The sequence below is a fragment of the Sturnus vulgaris genome, chromosome 1 (genome assembly GCF_052056855.1).
Source record: "Sturnus vulgaris isolate bStuVul1 chromosome 1, bStuVul1.hap1, whole genome shotgun sequence".
NCBI lineage: Eukaryota > Metazoa > Chordata > Aves > Passeriformes > Sturnidae > Sturnus > Sturnus vulgaris.
In genome coordinates, this window is record NC_142243.1 from 11,071,855 (window position 1) to 11,091,702 (window position 19,848).

Here is a 19,848-nt window from a genome sequence, read left to right on the forward strand (position 1 = left end):
TGCACAGTAGTTTAATTATTATCTTCTGCTCCGTGAGCATGCTGTGAAAAAAAGATTGTGGGGAAGAGAAGAAGGAGAAGATAAAATATCCTGACACAAATTAGTATTTAACGTACATTTTGAAATCAATCTGCTGATGTTGCCCCTGTTTCTTCAGCTCTTTAGATACAGCATGCCAGAGAGCCCATCAATTTTATTTCCTCACCAGAATGTGGTGAGGAAACTACTGCTTTGTTTTGGGTTTGTTTTTTGTTTTTGGTTTGTTTTTTTTCCATTTAACAACACATTCCCTGAAAACGATCAGACATCTGAGGATGATTACAAACATTCAGTCCATCAGTTCTGGGCTCTGTAAGAATCTGTCTCTAAATGATTTAGAGAGAACCACTATTTGTCCACTTGTGATGAGCATATTTTGCAAGTTAGGGTACCAGGGTTTCCTGTCTAGAAGACAGATGACAGCCACAGTTTAATCAACCTGACAAAGTAAATAAGAATGTGTTCAATATTTAACACAGCATGTAAATAGCCCTTCAATGTTCATGTATCTCTTTGATTCACAAGAATATTACTGAGTGGATATGCTGTAAGAATACATTAAAACGAATACTTTTTAATAAACAAAAAGAACTACAGAGTTTAGTTTTAATTAAAGTACTGATGGAAGCAGTTTTGGAATCATGGTTGTTCATTTCTGTCTCTGTAAACTTTGTGTACAGCATTAGTCACAAAATGGTGGCAAAATCACTGCAGTTGGAAACAGCCAACCATAATTTCCCACGAGGGCTTTGGAGAAGCTGATATAAGGAAAATATCTCTAATCTCCCTTGTGTGCTTTGTGCAGGAGAGTACTAAGAGGCACTTGGATGAAGATATACAAAATAATCAATAGCACAGGTCATACAGGGTTGGGAATTGTGTGATGTTTTCTTATAATAGTAAAAAAGAACATGCATTGAAATAGAAATATGAGAACTGCAAGCTAATGAAACATAAATTCTATTTCATTCTGCATTAATTTTTTCTTGTGCAACCTTGGGCTGAGAGATTATACAAACCAAGACCTTACAAGGGTTCATTTGAAGCTGGACATTTAAAAAGTAAAACAAAACAAGAGAAAAGAACAATCAACCACATGGGATAAGATACACTGTTTCTTCAGATGTAGTCCAAGTTGTAAGAAGAACATTAAATTACAAATCTATTTTTCTAATGAATGATTGCTTGGCAGTTGAGATGTGCATGAGATATGCACTACATATAATTCATAGTGCAGTGCAGTAGAGTTTTCATGTCAAAATTCTGTTAGTATAAAAGCAGGATCACGTTTCTGCAAAACTCTTTTGTTGACAATAGCATGCCAGCAAGGATCCAGTTGTTCTGACACAGCTCAAACAAATTTAGCAAAAATACCACCAGTTCTTCTGCCAGTGCAAACAGATCATCTGCCAAGCTTGCTGAAAGTGGATCAACTGAGAAATCCAAGCTTGCCTTTGGAAAAAGACCTTTAAAGGTTAGCACGTTTGATTCAGACTTCTCTTTCTCTTAGTCAGAAGAATGCACTTTCAATATAACAAAATAGTAAAAAGATATAACACTTATTCAAATTATATTTAATTATGGGATGCAGGTTGGTATTTTTTTGTTTATTTCATTTTTTTTCAGGATTTTTGATTGGGCTCATCCTGCCCTGGCTAATTTACCAAAGCAGTAAGTGTTTTCAGCTGCTATTGAAAGATGCAATAATGAAGAGCACCTAGCTTCCCACTGAATCAATATTTCAGCTCTGCTTGAGGCCATTTTCAGTAATCATTGGGTTGAATTGTTCTCATTTTAATATTATTAACAAATGGAGTCATTATATTGTTTAGGAGAAGTAATGTAAAGTTACCAACACCTTTCTTTGGAATATGTGTTTTTCTCTTATTAATATTTTAAGACAAAATCTTACCCCTGGTAAGACATTGAAGAGTTACCTTTGAATACAAATGCAGAAGAATTATGAAACAGGAACACAAAATACAAGCAGTTTAGCCTGTTTACAAATTATATGTTAGACATTGAGGAATTGCTTTCTGTTTTCTCCTTCTATACCACCAAAAAGCAGGAAATACATGTAGCAGCAGCAGAGCTCTTCCAAATAGGTGTAATTTGAAGGTGAGTTCAACTAATTTTTCCAAATTTACACATTATGTGTAGTATTTTTCATCCAAGAGAGAAACTATGAGTTTTCCCCTCTTTTGAATGACATGATTATCAAAAAGAAGAGTTCAGGGGAGGTGGTCTTTTGCCTTTATGAACTAAAGTCATGCAATAAAGGATTGCTACAAACATGCATGGTTCAAATGAAATCCACTGCATTGAGTCTCACAAAAAATCAGGTCTCTACTCATGCCTGGGAGAATGATTCAGGAACTGAAACTAGCCCTGAAACTTGCTATGAAGCAGTGTGGGCTGTATGGGCATGAAGCTACTATAATGGGAAGATTTTTCAGACTATCCCTTTCCAAAGTCATTTTTTCCCCAGCTCAACACTAGATACCTTAAAGGGTTCCCCTCTCTGCCATATTTCCCTCAGGCTGCTGCTGCACTCTCTCACTTTGTGGAGGGTATCAAATGGTGCAAGCTGTCTGGCATCATGTTTTTAAGCAGTGCATTTTGAAAATGTAGTGATGTCCCTAGAATTTAGGTAACATGCCAGAAGAAGAACTGCACTTCCTTAATTACTGCATGAGCTTTCCAGCTTTGGGCTTACATTGATTTTTCAGTAGGTGAAGATCTGCTCATTGGCTTTCTAACTTTCCCCATGCCATAGGTCATTCCCTACTTTCCAAGCATCTTTGCTTGTTTAGCTATTACTTTTATTATTTTACATTTCCTTCAGCAAATATTTTGGGGCTGAGTGTTTCAACATTATTCTCATGGAAAAATACTTCCCTATGCAATGTTTACTTCCAGTCAGGTCTTTTGTTGTTTTGCCTTTGAGCTGTTGTTGTAACTCCGAGTCCCACAAGAACAAGAAATGCAGATGGATGCAAGGAATGAAAAAATCACACTTCTCTCCCGCCTGTATAATGACACTTCTGCAAACACTAAATAAAACATTCCTGACAAAGATGTGTCTCGCTTTGGTTTACTAGGGACTAGATTCTTCTCCATTGAAATCCAATTCCCAAATTCCCAGAGATTTTGATATAAACAGAATGTTATTCCTTAATCAAAGAATGCATATTTTCTGCTTTTATGGATGCAGCAATATAAAAACAGATATGTTTCCTTTTCCTTGTACTTACAGCCTAAATTGAAACCTAAACTGAAATTTTTGGGTTTTAAAGCAAGACAAAGCAAAGATGATCAAACATCTTTTCTAGGTCTAAGAGACTCTATTTCTTTTGAGAATGCCAGCGCATTATTTTGAAATAGCTCTGTCTTTGATCAAAAAGATGTTAGCTAAAGCAAATCTGTTGGGGATGTTTTAGGACGTGCCCAGTGAGACTCTATCGCCTTATATAATTTACTTCAAGACAATGTTCCAGCTCCCATTTTCAAGGACAACAGTTCTATCTCCTCATTTCGTTTGTTATTACAAAGAACCCTTTTATTCATGCACAACCTGCATGGCCAACCTGGACAATAGACAAGAATGCTTGAGGAAATCCAATGGTTCTGGGCAAAAAGAAGTATGCCTTGTGCCCTCTTATTCTCACGTTCTTTTCCTAGATGGCACTGGAGAAGGGCAGAAAGACACTTAGGGTGTCAGTGGTGTTGGTTTTTCATTTTTGTTTTCGGTAGGATTTTGTTGTGGCTGGTTGGTTGTTTTTAGTTAGTTATGTTTTGGTTTGGTTTTCTTTTTTTTTCCAAAAAATGTAACTTCCTTTCTCATGCCTTCCTGTAACAAGCTTGAGTTATGAGATATGCCTTGCAATAATTAGACTTGTACAATTACAATGCAGGCATAGAAGAAGCTCTCATTTTGAGAGCAAAATTGCCAAATGATTGTGTTGTATTTATATATATGAATTATAACATCATTTGCACAACAGAATACTAAGGGCCAAAAATAAACCTATTACAAAATATATATTTTAGAAAATATCAGTTTGAATGCTTCCAGACTTATATTTTTTAAAGATTAAAGACAAGTGAAATACTTTAAATAATATGCTATAAATATCTTACCACTCATTGCAAGAGAAAATGTTTCATAGAAATGCTTTCATTTTATCTAAATTTTCCATTTTCTTTTCCATGGCCAGCCTCAGGAAACAGTAAACGAATAGGAGAAATATTTTACATTTATTGTATCATTGTCTTTTCCACAATTCCTAGAATTAATTCTCAAAATCCTTCTGATACATTCATACAACTTTCTCCCATTCTGCCATTTTTAGGATACTTCCTGCTAAGAGGAAGAATTCTTATTTCAGTCCATCATGCAAAACTTTATAAAATTATAAAAGCAAATGTGTTCCTTACTCTGTGGCATACCAGCACTGAACAGACCCTCAGTATCTTTTCACGTGTCCTCTCTCCATTATTGAGCTTGACGAAGATTTCAGTTTTCTGTGATATTTGGAAACACTAACAGCTTCCATTCATCCTTTCACATTTTTTAAAAGTTTCAGAAGGCATTAGCAAGTATCTGAGAAAATTTGCCAAAGGGAAGAATGTTATTATTTCTTATTCTGTGTTTATTTGTTTAAATAATCTAATTATTGGATTATTAATTCATACAATCTAACTTAAGAACAGATGTCTGGAAACAGTTATGATGGGTTTGTTAAAGTCTCTAATACAATATAATGATATCGCAGTAATAGTCTAGTAACTGAGCCTTGATTCAGTAAAGCACTTACACATGGCCTTAAATTGTCATTTATTTTATATGGCCTGAAGGCTTGCTTTTCATATCAAGATGGTATAAAACAGGTTTAGCCAAATGAGAATACAAACAGGTTAAATTAGAATTGATTTTTAAGCACAAATCGAGGGCTTGGAAACACATTATTTCTGTGTAAAAGCATTCACACTTATTTCAGGTAGAAAAAGAATTTTGAAAATACATATCAGATTCTCATACATGTTAACACTTGTAAGGAAGATGAAACAAAATTAAGAACAACTACGCTGTGATCAGCAAAAGAAAAGCTAATAGAATGGATATAGTTCATTTTTAACAGAATTAGATGTCTCTTATAAGTGCAAAACCTATCTTCTTTTTCTGGAAAGAAGGTTAGCATTGGTAGTGAGTCATGTATACTGCCTCTTTTATGGATTAAAATTCCTCTACCACATCAGTTAAATCATAAATGCGTAAGAAAGGAGAATTCTTTTATAGATGGAGAATGAGACTCTAAATAGTTCTTGTCTTTGTCATGATAGATAGTGCAGTTAAAATCTTCCCCCAAAATCAGCACATTATGAGGTAGACAATTCAATAAAAGGCTACTTACACAGTAATTCAAAAGAGCTCTTTTCTTTCCATCAGTAGGAGAACAAATGTTAATGAAGCAAGCACAAATTTGATCAAAGTTGTCCTGAACTTTTAATAACATTTTAATAGCCTTAAACCAAATTGGAATACCATCATTTGTATCTGAATCTAATATTTTTTTTATAAACACTGTTCAATTTTTGGCAACTGCACATATTTATGCTGTCATATGAAGACTTTATCATGAACGAATGTATTTTAGAATTATCCTGTGAAGCATTACTTTGTCTTACCTTTGGTAGCAGTTTATAGAGTGTTTTACTCCAGGTTGAACTACTGATCCTAGAAATGCCCCTTCAGATATAAGGAAAAGCCTAAGGAGCATTGGTGAGGTCAGTGGGCAGAGCAGGGTGTCCAAGGCAGAAATGAGATGGTGATTTCCCTGAGCTCCCCAAGAGGCAGCTGGCACAGTGGGCAGATGGGGCATCAGCCAGGAAATCACAACTGCTTGGAAAAAAATAAAGATCTATTCCTTGTTTATCCTCATCATATGGAGAGGATGTGCTGTCTACAGCTGCATAGAGGAATTAAATTCCACATGAAGGAATTAAACCCCTGCAAGGAATAATTGATATAATTATTTTTCAACAGTGCTGGTAATACTCGTACGGACTGGTTTCAATGGATTGAAGCTGGAAGTTGGAAAAAAAATTTCCTTTCAATAGAAACAGTGAGCAAAATAAGTAAAAATAAAAATAGTTCCTTACGTCTCGAAATTCAAGGGTGTGTTCTTCAGCAGAGCAGGTGAACTGAACAGAATGGTAAAAGATGTGCTGTGTCCACATGCCAATTCTGGCTGTGCATCATTGCTGACTAAACCACTGTGAACAGAGACACTTTACAGAACTGCACTGTTTGGTACGTGGCTAGGGAAAGCTTTGCTTTAAGATGTTGACCCTATAACTGGGCAAAAGAAGAAGTCAGTCGAGGATGTGGGTGACATAATGGCTCACAGGAAAGACGTGTATGTATCAGCTGAGCTGTAGCAGTTGCTGGAGCACCGTGCACCACATATGTGCTATGTGTACATACATATGCATTGTCTACAGCACATGCCAGATAATGCACTGTGACTTAAATTGCAATTCTAAGACTAAACCACGTGAAATAATTCAACCCTGCCAGAAGTTGAGAATACAAGTAAAAACAGCCACTGCAGGTCAGCCAATGTTTAACAATTTCTTATTCTGTAGTATTATGAAAATGTGCCAGAGCCCAGACCTATTATCTAAATTATCAGTGAAAAAAGCGTGAAGCATTGCAAACCCCTTCTGTCTTCTCTTTCTTCACATATATATGAGCAACTTATAAATAACCAAGAGACCTTTCAAAGTATCTATAAAATGCATATATTTTTGTATATGAGCATCACAGAGCTAAATGGTTCCATCTGCTAAACTACTAAAGGAAACCAAGCAGATGATAAAACATCTTGGGATTGGCATGTCTTTCTTCGTGGATAGTGACAAGAAAGAAGTCCTAATATAGAGAAAAGAAACAGCACGTGATATTCCCATACTTTTCAAAAAATAATGAAACAGTGCACCACTGATAAGCAACACCTTGTTATTGAGAAACTCTTTCTAGAAGTGTTCAAAGAGAGCTCCTTCACACATTCTGCAGCTCCACACGCATACACAAAAAAAGTTACTTTTCCATCACCCTCTGAAACATCCTTTTAATATCAACCAGGGAGGAGGCAAATGGGTATTCTTCTCCTTGCTATTACACTGTGTGCAATGCACAAGTCTTGTGCCATCTCTACTTATTAACCTGTGACTTGGTGAAACAATACATTCTTAGGCTGTTCTTTTGGAAAAAACTATGATGCTTTGAAATCTCTAGAGCTTATAGAATAGCAGGAAATCAATGAGCTTTTGTATTATTCCTTAACGTTGTGGCAGTGTTAAATATCATTGCTCTCTAGGTAAGATTATGTAATGGAGTGTGGCAGAGACAGTCATTGATTTGTGCTACATAAATTCTATCAAATTTAATCTTATATTTTATTTCAGCAAGGTTTTGTATAGTTAGAGCAAAATCTAGATATCAAATGATTACTTGTGTTCAGACTTTATCTAATGAAGTTAGCTACTGGATAAATCTGATCTAAAGCCTCCTAATTAGACAACTGAGTATTGCCTTTCTAAAATAAAAACAATCAAATAATAACAAAAAAAAACCCCAAAAAACCCCACCCCAAAACCACACACAGAAGAAACCAACAACCTGAAATCAGAATGAAGCAGTGTTGAATCAATATGTAAGTTCTCCTTAAGGACAAAAGATTATCAAATTTTTCAGTTGATATCGTATATTTAACAAATCACGAAGCTTCCTCAGGTTTGTTGTTTGCATTGAGCCTGAAATTCATCTTGGAATGGAACAGTTTCTTATAGCTCACCCTAATGCCTCTGTAGGCCCATACTGAAGTTATGCTGAACCTGCAGCTGCAGCCATTGGAAAGGAGTTAATACCAACATATGAACATAGGCTGCCAAATAATTTTTCAGGACCTGTAAAGTTACCATTTTTTTAGAGTAAGATTTGAAAAAGGCAACTAATACATTTAGGAATTCCTTATACAGCTCTAGCTGTCTCGGACTACCTGAGTTCTGTACAAATTTGCTGCATTGCATTTTTTTTTCCAGGAACAGAATTGCAAGGATTGAAGCACTTTAAAAAAATAGGAGCAGCTAAAAGATCATTCTAGCTGAAGATAACCAGTTTCAGCCTCCCTTCTGTGGTTGAACACTTCCCTCCTCCTCATTCTCTCAAGTCTAGAGCAGAAAGTAACAGAAGGAAGACTTTTGTATCCTTTACAATGTGTTTAGGAAAATGCACTTATTTTGATGATGGCCTAGACTCAAAAATTAATTTTGACAGAATGAATGACCAAAGACAGTAAGAACTCATTTTGATAAAAAAAAAGTAGGAAGTGCATTTCCTTATAGTGAATTTTTTGTGACTCATCTTGACTTTAGTGATTCTAGTTGCAGCAAGCTCCTAGTGCAGCATAGTGAATTTTTGAATTTTTTACACTGTGGGTTGCTTAATTAGTCTCACTGACTCCCCTTTCATAAGTAGAAATCTTTTCAAGATTGAGATATATACTTTTCTATAGAAAAACCCCAAACTGCTAGCTCACTGACCACAGTGAACCATTTCATCCCAGGAATAAATTGATTGACTAAGCCTGAGCTGAAGGAGGAATGACTTTGTCTCATGCAGTCTGACTTGTTTAACATATGTAAAAACCCCAAGCTAAACAGGGCAAACGTAAAAGCAGCCTAGACCCTTGATATTAAAATTGTCTGTAGAGACAGATTGTGTAATGTTGGGTTTATTGAATCCCTGCAGCTTTCCAGCAAAGCTCACTGTGTGAGGTGCATGTACAATATCCTGGCATAATTTAAATGAAAATGTTGACTAGCCCTAAAAGCTCCATTAGGTGGTCTAAACTGAATCGACAGCCATTTGCCATGTCCTCAACACCTGCTACTTAAAACAAGGAGCACTGTTACCATGGGTTACCAGAAGGTATTATGTATCAATGGTATAATGATGAAATTATAGGAATTCATGTTCCTTGGGGGTGAAAATTACAAGACACAAAAAGCAGCTTTTATTGGACAGTTAAAGTAAAAAAGTCCAGCAGCACAAAGCCCCATTTTTCAGCATAAAAGGAATGTGAAAATATAAATAAACATCAGCTCAAATCAGGACTTTGTTCCTGAGTTATCGTTTGTACATTTCTTACTGCAGTGCAGAAAACCATCCCACACCAGTGAGCTGTGCAGTGCCCAGGCTGGGAAAGCAGTGGCAGGCAGACAGGGCTGTCGAGCTTGCCTTTCTTTCTGAAAGAAATATTCTTCATGGACATGAACTGCCACTCTGCTGAGTACCTTGATCTCTCACTGAAACATGGAAGTGCTCATCACATCACAGGAGCTCACTTACACGTGGTGTTTAAAGTTTTCTGTACTGGACAGCTGTCAGCCAATCTCAACAGCTCATCTAGAGTCAGCAAGGCATTTTTCTGGCATGTGCCAGAGTCCTCTTGACAGTTTAACATATGCTGCTGGCTTTTGTTGAACATGGTTGGACTTGAGCATGCTGGACTTTTCCTTAATGCTTCCCTGAGTTCTTATTGAAACGGATTGCTTTGCTAGGCTGGAGGCTGAAAAGAGAAGAATGCTTTAACATTTCCAGTATCGAGGTATGGAGTCCAACTTTGTGATCATCAAAGGCCAGCCATACTACTGCAATTATGCTTCTGTGGCTTACTTTTGATGAAGTTACTTTTTAAAATGATATGATTCTGAGTCTAATGCATCAAAATATTTTGTTGTTGTCTTTCAGTCTAATGGACTAGAAATAAAAAGTTCTTTTTAGCCTTTGCCTTGATTTTATTCTTCAGTGGATTTCCTATAAATGTGTAAGTGATCTGAAAATTAATTTTAAAAATATTAACAGAGACTCTGGGTTTCCTGGAAGCTGTATAACAACCCTGCAGAACTTTTGGTGAAGATGCTAGAAACAAATTTCCCAAACATCCTCTGAATTTACTCTAAATGATTTTTGAAAACCAGAACTTTTTATAAGGCTCACTACTTTTCACAATAATCCACTCACATAAAAAAACAGTTGGGGGGCAGGAGAGAATGGAGGGATTGTGGCTGAAACTTAGATAATGTTAAATTCATATTTAACACTATCACATTATATCAGTGCAATCATTGGAACAATAATAGCTTACATTACATTAAGTCTTCTCTTAACTTTGTAACTTGAAATGTCAGGGAAACATCCTTTCTAACAGGCTTGCCACAGAGAAGGCTAGTGGTGTCTTGGCCTGCATCAGAAGGAGCATTGCCATCAGTGAGAGGTGATCCTAATCCCCTTCTCAGCACGGGTGAGGCACACCTGGGGTGCTGTGCTCAGTTCTGGGCTCCCCAGTACAAGAGAGACACGGATGTACTGGAGAGCCCAGCAAAGGGACTGCCACTGAGATGATTAATGTACTGGAGCATGTCTCCTGCTAGGAAAGGCTGTGAGAGCTGGGATGTTTAGTCTGGAGAAGGCTCAGGGGTGACTCATTAATGTATGCAAATACCTGCAGGCAGAGTGCAAAGAGGATGGAGCCAGGCTGTGTTCAGTGGTGCCCAGCGGCAGGACCAGAGGCAATGGGCACAAACTGAAATGAGGAAGGTTTCCTCTGAACAACAGGAGACACTTCTTCACTGTGAGAGTGACTGAGCACTGGCAGAGAGTGCCCAGAGAGGTTGTGGAGTCTCCATCCTCAGAGATATTCAAAAGCTGTCTGAACACGATTCTGAGCAACTGACTGTAGGTGTCCCTGCTGGATCCCAGACTAGACAATCTCCAGCAGCCCCTTCCAACCTCAACCTTTCTGATTCTTTGATAGCAAGATTTTGAGCACAGCAGTGTAGCGAGCTGTAAATTTTGAAGGATGCTGTGGAGTGTTCACTGGATCTTGTCATGCCAGAACTGCAGCATGCCAGATCTGCCACATTTTCAATGGCTGGATTTTTAGAAAAGCATTTTTCCTGTAGCAGTACTCTGGGTGAAAGCCCTAGGCTGTTCGTTCCCTCAACATGCTACATGTCATTTTGTTAAAAGAGGAAGCTAATTTTCAAATTATATCTCTTAAGAGCTTCAGGAAGATCCTATGTATATAAAGACATATGAAATAGGTGTATGAATGGAAAAGAGCTGCTAGGTTTAGGGGGAAAGCATCTCACATGATGGAAATTCTCACACATCCTAGCTAAGCATTGTACTTAGTTCACTAAGCTAACTTTGAAATACTTTAGAATATCCTTAAGTTCGATAAAAGGGAAAAAAAGCAATGAAAAAAGGGACATATGTCCTTTAATCAGAAAAGATTTTCACAGCCAAAGGGTACTAAAATACTTAGACTGAATAAATAATTGCAACCATCACTTAGTGAAATGAAACTTCAGAATCTATCATGACAGGTTTGACGCTGCTGTAGCAATACACTGAAGCTGATTAAATGTTAAACATATGCTATAAGCGCTTAGTCTTTTTAAAAGTAATTTCATTATTTTATAAGGTTCAGTCATGAGTATGGATTGCAAATTTTTCCAATAATTCAAGTGTAATCAAACATTGTCATCATTTTTTCCTCTATTCTAGTTAGGTTGACTTTAAATTCAGATATCCATCTCTGTGAATCTAAAAGAGTTTCAGGGACATGGAAAACACTGCAAGGCAAGCAGAAGCTGCTGCACTAAGTCTACAATTTTATCACTACAATTTTTTAAAAAACAAATCTCTTTTGTGACATTTTTAGTGTGGTGATGGACCAAGGTATTAGTTGATGATAATAAAACTTTTTTTCTCTCTTACTGATGAAAATTCCTCTCTTGATCTTAAATATAGAAATCAAACGCTTTCATTTCATTTGCTTTCATGACTTAGTGAATCAAGTTAGAATTGAGCTTTTCAAACTTACTGATTTAGGACATTCGTGTTGATAGGCCCTCTTGTGACTTTATTTTAAATATTATGTAATAGTTTTGGATAGCAATCTACAAATTAGAATGAAAACTAATAGCAATGCATTTCAACTGCATGCCAGACACAGCATTATTTCTGATCTTTGATTTGATTAGGGAAACTTCTTGATGAGCAAGTGATTAAAAGAAACATACTTACAGCTAGTGAATATTTGTGAGTATAAGATTGCAGAAATGCTACCAGCCAGCAGCCTTCAGCATTGCACTGCTCACAGGAGAGCCTGAACCCCCTCCCTGGTCCTGGGTTCTGCCTGGTGGAGGATGGAGGGCATATAACATTCAGGACTGGGATGGGAGGGACAGAGACTCCTGACATATTCATTGTCACCAACAAATCCCAAAGTATTCTGGCTAACTGATGCAAAAGTAATATTTCACTGTTTGGTTTCCCTTGGATATAAACTAAGACTTTGTTTCCACGTATCTTTACTTGACATAGCAAACAATACTGAATTGCTCATCAAGTCAATATTTCTGTTTCCAAATCAGGCAACATGACCTCAGGATTCCCAGGAAGATGTAAAATCCAGAAGATACTTGCACACGATGACAAATAATCAAGTTATATCAAGCTAATATTTCTTTAGACTTACTTTTTAATTGTTATTATTTCAGAACTGGACAAACTACAAGGCTGTATACAGTGAAGTGCTTTGATTGGATACTTGTGGTACTTTTTAGGGGATGACATAATTGTCTTTGAAAGCATCTATGTTTGTACAGTTCTAACTTATGTTTTATGATCTCTATGCCTGTTAAGAAGAAAAGTTGAACATCATTTTGGTAAAGAAGACAAGCTTAAAGGTGATCTTTCTAAGTGTTGGGCTAATGAGACAATGAAAAAAAAAAGTTAATTGGCCTTAGTAGAACATTTTTCAGAACAGGATAGGCAAATGTCCATCAGAGGTGGTCATGGAAAGATCAAGGTAAGGCAATGAAGTGGATTTTCTCCTGAAATATCTTCTACTTTTATAGTCTAGGCTAATGTTTAACTCCTGGGTTGACCATCTTCAACGAAGAACCCTGTACACACAATGCACAAAAGATAGTCATAGAACCACAAAATTAAGTTGGAAAATACCTTTAAAGTCATTTAGTCCCACTATTCACCCAGCACTGCCCAGTCCACCACTAAAGCAAGTCCTTGAGTGCCACATTTACATGCTTTTTCAAAAGATAAATTAATAAAGATATTAAACAGGACTGGCTCCAATACTGACCCCTAGGAACACACTTCTGACCAATTACCAGGTGGATTTAACTCCTTTCACCATCACTCTCTGGGCTTGACCATCCAAGCCATTTTCTATCTGGGAAAAATACACCCAGCCAAGATGTCAGGAGCCAGTTTCTGCAGGACAATGCTTTGGGAAATGGAATTAAAGGCTTTACCAAGGTCCAGGTAGACACATCCACAGCCCTTCCCTAACCCACAGAGTGGGTCAGTGCCATAGGAGCAGGTGAGGTTGGTCTCAAGCAGGACCTGCCTTTCCTAAGCCCACGCTTGCTGGGCCAGATTCCCTGATTGTTCTGTATGGGGCAGGTGGTGGCACTCAGGATGATCAGCTCCATCATCTGCCCTGGCACCCAGATCACACTGACAGGCCTGTATTTCCCTGGAAATCTGCTTCTGGCCCTGCTTGCCAGTGTGGATCACATTTTTTAACTTCTAGTCACACAGCTGTACAAGACTGCTGATACATGATAGAATGTGCCTCACTAAGCACTTCTGCCAGCTCCCTCAGTATCATAGAGTAGAATTCCCAATGGGAGTAGAATTTCCAAATTCAGTGCTCTCTAACAAACCTCAGACTTCAGTTTTCCACAGAAAGTAACTTGAAGAGCTTTATCTACTGCAGAAATCACTAAGGTGTCCCTAGCTGCTTTGCAGCAACCTCCCACAGACAAGCACAGAGTCAGTAAAGTTTATTTGACAGGCTACTGTAAAATAAGATATCATAAAAAATTCATTAAACTTAAGCCTCATAATAATTTGGTGCCCAATCAAATAACATCATAGTACTGAATAGAAACTGTTTAAATAAAATAGGGAAAATACATTTAAAGAAGCAGCAGAAAGATATCTAGATAACAAAGCAAAAAATGAAATTAACTTTTTTAAAGTGTTCACTAGTAGATAGTTTCCACATGACTAGATACCCATTATTGAACTGATAAAAATAGCACTGTTTTGAGAAAGTGTGTGTTTTATCTCATGTATGTAAAAATTTAATTCTGGTAAATTACTTTATACTTATCCACTGCAAAATAACCAGCTTATTTCTCTTACCATATATGGACTAGTGTGTGAAGAGTGTGCATATACATAGAGTCACTAAAATAAGACATTTTCCATTGCTTTCCTTGGTTTCTCTTAGTAAGAAGGGAAATTTCCCCATTAACAACAAAACAGAACAAAACAACAAACCCCCAAAATACTGCAGCCAAATAAAAACCCCAAACTCTGCCTCTTGTATAAAACCTTGTAATCACAGATTCCTCATCACTGTGCCTAATCCAAAATTTTGGGGATTAGTAGTTGTCTAAATTATTTTGAGAGATTGCTTCCAAGCCCAAACTAAGATTCAAAATTGTCAAAACCCAGCTTCGTACTTGAAAGACCTTCCCAGTCCTTTTCTTTAGATATTGATGGTAAAGAAAACATCTGCACAATTTCAGAAGTGGGCTCTACTGATGCACCTTCTATCATGCACTTGAGCAGGTGTGAGAGGAGTGATGGCAGCCAGACCTGTGAGATTGACATGATTAACAAGAATTGCTGCTATATGATAAAGATTTTATTTTCTTGCTCTGCTAATCAGTGAGAACACAGGCACTGAGGGAATGAGAGCGCTCTGGAGCTGCTTGGCTGTGATCATCAGTGGAGAGTAGAAGTGACTGAGATGGTCAGGAAAACAGGAATTTTGAACTGGAGATGGGCAGGGAACAAGAGGGATGCTGACTGTTAGCTGAAAAGGAGAAGAAAGAAGAAAAAAAGAAAAAAAAAAAAGAAGGAAAAGAAGAATTTGCATGGGTAATGGTATATAGTCCAAACAATGAAATTAAGAATGCTGATAAAGTTCCCAGAAGTGTATTTTGTATTTTGCCTCTCAGGACTGAAGAAAAGTCTCTGAATTTTGTATTTACTTTTAATTGTCATATTTTTATCTTGTGGAGTGAGGCTTTAGATTTCACCAGCTTCAGTTTTCTGTTGATTTTATTGATGCTGTAAGGATAAGGAGTGAGAAGCAAAGAAAATTTCTGCGAGTTTTTTTATTAAGTAAATAAATTTGTGCAAAGAGTGATTAATTAATCTGAAAATATACTTTGCTGATTAATTCTTTTGGAAAAAAATAGGCACAATGTCTCATTATTTGCTATGGCTATGAACAACCACTCTTTGGGATCTGGGTTGCTAATGTAGTAATATGGTTAATTGTTACTTTTTGTGCAGGTGGGAGCCTCTTTTTCATTTCCCTTTTTCTCTGGTGGTTCCCTTATACAACTCTCAAAGAAGTTGACTCTAATTTACTAAAGGCTTTGGCACCACACCCTGAGAGCTATGAACAAATCAATGTGTAGAGTATTAACCTGTCACAATGCAGAAATGTGTTTTCTTCCGCTGTCTTCTAAAGAGAGTTTTTATCAGAAGTCTCTCTCCATCTGTGAACTGTAAGTCAAATTCAGCTGAAAAATGGCACACTCAGAGGTGTGAAAATTTCCTGTGAAATGGAGAAAAAAGGCCCAACTGGCAGCCATTAGAATGTCAGAACTCAGTGAGAGCTATTGTCCCTTTATGAGAGAGCAAGACAACTCTGCTGAGATAAATCTGTGCTGGGAACACTGGCAAATCTGGTGGGTGGCAGAAAGTGTTCATGGGGGAAAAAAAAAAGGTATTTTGAGCTCTAGAAGCTTTGATAGAAGCAACTGTGTTCTAATATAGTGTGTCTTCCCACAGAGTAGATAAAACACTTGATAAGGAATGTTGAGAATGTTGTATGAGAGATAGCAAGGCTAGACATTGTTTGCTACAGCTTTCATCAAAAAAATTTAGTCTGTTTGCCTCAACAATGTTGGTTTTTTCTTCCCTCCAGCATGAGAAATCATTACGTCCCTTGTGATAAACAAGGAAATAAAAGAGTCAGAGCAGTGGGGGAAGGGAGAAGAGTAAAACTTCTTCAACACTTCTTACACTTGCCACCTGGAAAATCCACAGAACAAAAACCAAAACCCACCAGTGATACTAAGGTTGGCAAACCTCTCTCTAAAATTCAAGGCCACGTTATGTAATGGAGACTCTAACTGTACCCAACTTCTCCCAAAGCACATATATGTGTTTTGATGGTACTGAATAGATCTAATAAATCTTTTCCAGGCCCAGGTGCCCTGAGGTTGTGAGTAAAAACAGGGTGGATGCTTGCTGGCAAGTTGTTTACACCGCCTGGATCTCTAGGGGAAGATTTTATGTTAACTTTTATTTATGTTACTGAATGCAGCTGAAAATCATTATTTCCCTTGAAGGATAATGTAGCAATAACCAACTTTTATTTTCCTAGTCATCTAATACATGTCACTGGGAAATGTAGTTACTGTCTATATTGTTACAGAAATTGCATAATTGTAGAACAGAAATGATTAATTTGCTTTTTGGCCTAAATGCACATATATCAGTCAGCAGCTAGAGATTTCATAAGAATGATGTCACTACTGCTAGAAAAATATTGTGGAGAGTGTAGATGAGAGGTGTCCCATAGCATAGCGTTCCACTGCATGTAAGGGCATGTTTGGCAAAACCAAATCAAAGAATCTTGCTAAAATCTTTCCAGCTATGCTCTTATGGAAAAAATATAAATATTCCTGGTGAAGATCAAACTTGAGTGAGAAACCTATGAATTAGTTCTGGAAAAAAAATCTTTGCATAAAAGTGGTAAATGGAAATATGATCTATATTTTCCATGTGGATGTATATGCTGAAGATACCAAATGTACTGGCATTCCTACCACTGAGCACCTTTAAGGGACACACTGACAAGATGGGTAAAATGTGTGTGACTGCTCGTTTCATGGAAATGCTTCTCCACCCTCTCAGCTCATTTTAGTGTGGATTTAACAATAGGAACATATTCAAATGACCCTTGTTTGCCTTAAGAATGTATGAGCTGTCTGGTGCTTGTGAAGCTATATTAAACACGGAGAGTTGTGCTTGGTAAGGTGCTATAAAACAAACCATTTATTTTATTGGTTCCTATTTCAATAATACCTAAGTATACACCTAGTAATACAGTAAATCCATAGCTACAAAAGATAGTAAAAATTCTTAGTTTCAGTAATTCAATTTATTATTTCAGAATTTAATCAAAAAGTCTTATGAATATCAGAAATAATTAAAGTATCAGTATAACAAGTGAAGAATACAGTGGGGCTACTATTAAGCCTTGCCAACAGCAAATAATCTCCGTTACATAAGAGTTGTGAAAATTATCACTTTCAGTTGCAAATGTAACTAAAATGCAGTGATGCTATTATAAGCCTCTTCCCACTTTATTGGGATGAATTGCACCTATTTGACTTTGAGCACATAATAAACTGTTATGTGAGGGTTTTACTCTTAGCCTTATCTAATCACTTCGATGAACACAGAGTGGCTACCTCATTCTTCTGCTTCAGTTTCTGATATCTGCTCTACACTGGTGAAAACAAATTCTTTCAACAAGAGTGTAGTTATGAGTAACTATTTTGATAATTTTCAGGAAATAACTGATTAAGTGGAGAAAAGATACATTCTCTTATAGCTAGAAGTGGTGTCAATAACGTATTCTATAAAATTATGTCCACTATATAGCATCAAAGCTGGTTGGTTGAATTCTATTATAATAAGAGAAATATGTTAGAAATGGCACATAAAAATCTCTGGACTGTGTAACTATTCTGTCAAGGCAACAGAATATCTTTTGAAATCTAAGGTGGCAGAGTTTGATACAATGACAATTCATATTCATAAAAGATTCTTAGGGAAAATAGACAACAGGAATGGATGGTTATATTCTGTCAGGGTAAGGCAGACCAAGCAGATGTTGTTTTGACTTTTCCAGTGATTCTTAAAATTAACAAGTTAGTTATTTTTGCTGTCATTTCAGATAATGGCTGAGTCATGTACAGTGCAATATTACTGTCAAAGATTGGTTGCACTGTCTACTTTTTCTACAGCAAGTGAAAATCTGCTTGAAAGTGTATGGACAAAAGGAGAGAGTGAAACAGAAGGACTGCATTTCTGTTGAAACACCACAGCATATGGTAAATATAAAAGATTTCATATTTGCATTAGATGTAAAGTGATCATCTCTCTTGGTTGGAAATATAAAGATATTTTATTTAAAGACAAATGTAAGCAACTATCAGTGCTTAAATACGAATGTTTTCTACTTCTTATAACTGGAAAATATTACACTTTGTAGCAGAAATAGTTATGATGTATATGAGACACTGGGGAGCAAGGTTGTGGAAAGGGACCTGGGGGTCCTGGTCCATGGCAAGTTGAACATGAGCCAGCAGTGCCCTGGCAGCCAGGAGGGACAGCCCTGTCCTGGGGACATCAGGCACAACATCACCAGCCAGGCAAGGCAGGGATTGTCCTGCTCTGCTCTGAGCTGGGGCAGCCTCACGTTGAATATTGTGTGCAGTTTTGTGTTCCACAATGTAAAAAAGACATTATACTATGAGAAAGCATCCCAAGGAGGGCGACAAAAATGGTGAAGGTCCTCGAGGAGAAGCTGTATGAGGAGTGGCTGAGGTCTGAGATCTGCTCAAGCTGGAGTAGAGGGGATTGAGGGGAGACCTCTGTGCAGTCACGGATTCCTGAGATGGGGAAGAGGAGGGGCAGGCTCTGATCTCTGCTCTGGGGTGACAGTGACAGGACCCCAGGGAATGGCCTGAAGCTGTGTCAGGGGAGGTTCAGGTCGAATATTAGAAAAAAACCTCTTCCCCCAGAGGGTGATTGGGCACTGAACAGACTCCCCAGGGCAGTGGTCACAGTGCCTAACAGGGCTCAAGAAGCATTTGGACAATGGTCTCGGGCATCTGATGTGATTTGTTTTGTGTTGTCCTGTGTAGGGCCAAGGGGGGTTGCACTCAGTGATCCTTGTGCGTTCTTTCTATGATTCTCTGATATATTTACTCTTTCATTAATGCCTTTTTCTGTAAGTGTTCTTCCTCACATGGCATTTCCCAGGTGGAGACAATGTATTTGCACAGGCAAATCTTACATATAAATTTCAGCTAGCAAATTGCAATTTGAGCTTTGTGATTTTTTTATTAAAATGCTAGATTTCTTCAGGCAGAGTTATAGGCTTTAAACAGGCTTTGATTAATGGTAATATGCTTAATTTCTTCTCAGTGGATTCGGAGGTTCAGCATGCCTTTACTCATGAAACAAAAGACGGTGCCTTAAAATGAAGGAGATGTGTCACCCAAATTATACCAATCTTATTCTATTCAGAAGTTATACCAGTTGCAACAACTAAAGAATTTCAGCAGATAGTAAAATCAGATTCTTAATTTTAGTGTGAGTCATGAAGATTTAACATAAGATGTCTTATTTAACATGAAATAAGACATCTTAATTATCTTAGCAGTTTCACATGTAAAATGATTTACATCCCACCTCCTACACATCAACCTGGGGTTTCCTTTCACTTAATTAAATTTCCAGAAACACACTTCATATATGCTGTACTCTATTACCTTCATAAACTGTATTCTTCTCTAAATATCATATCTCATTTTGTATAT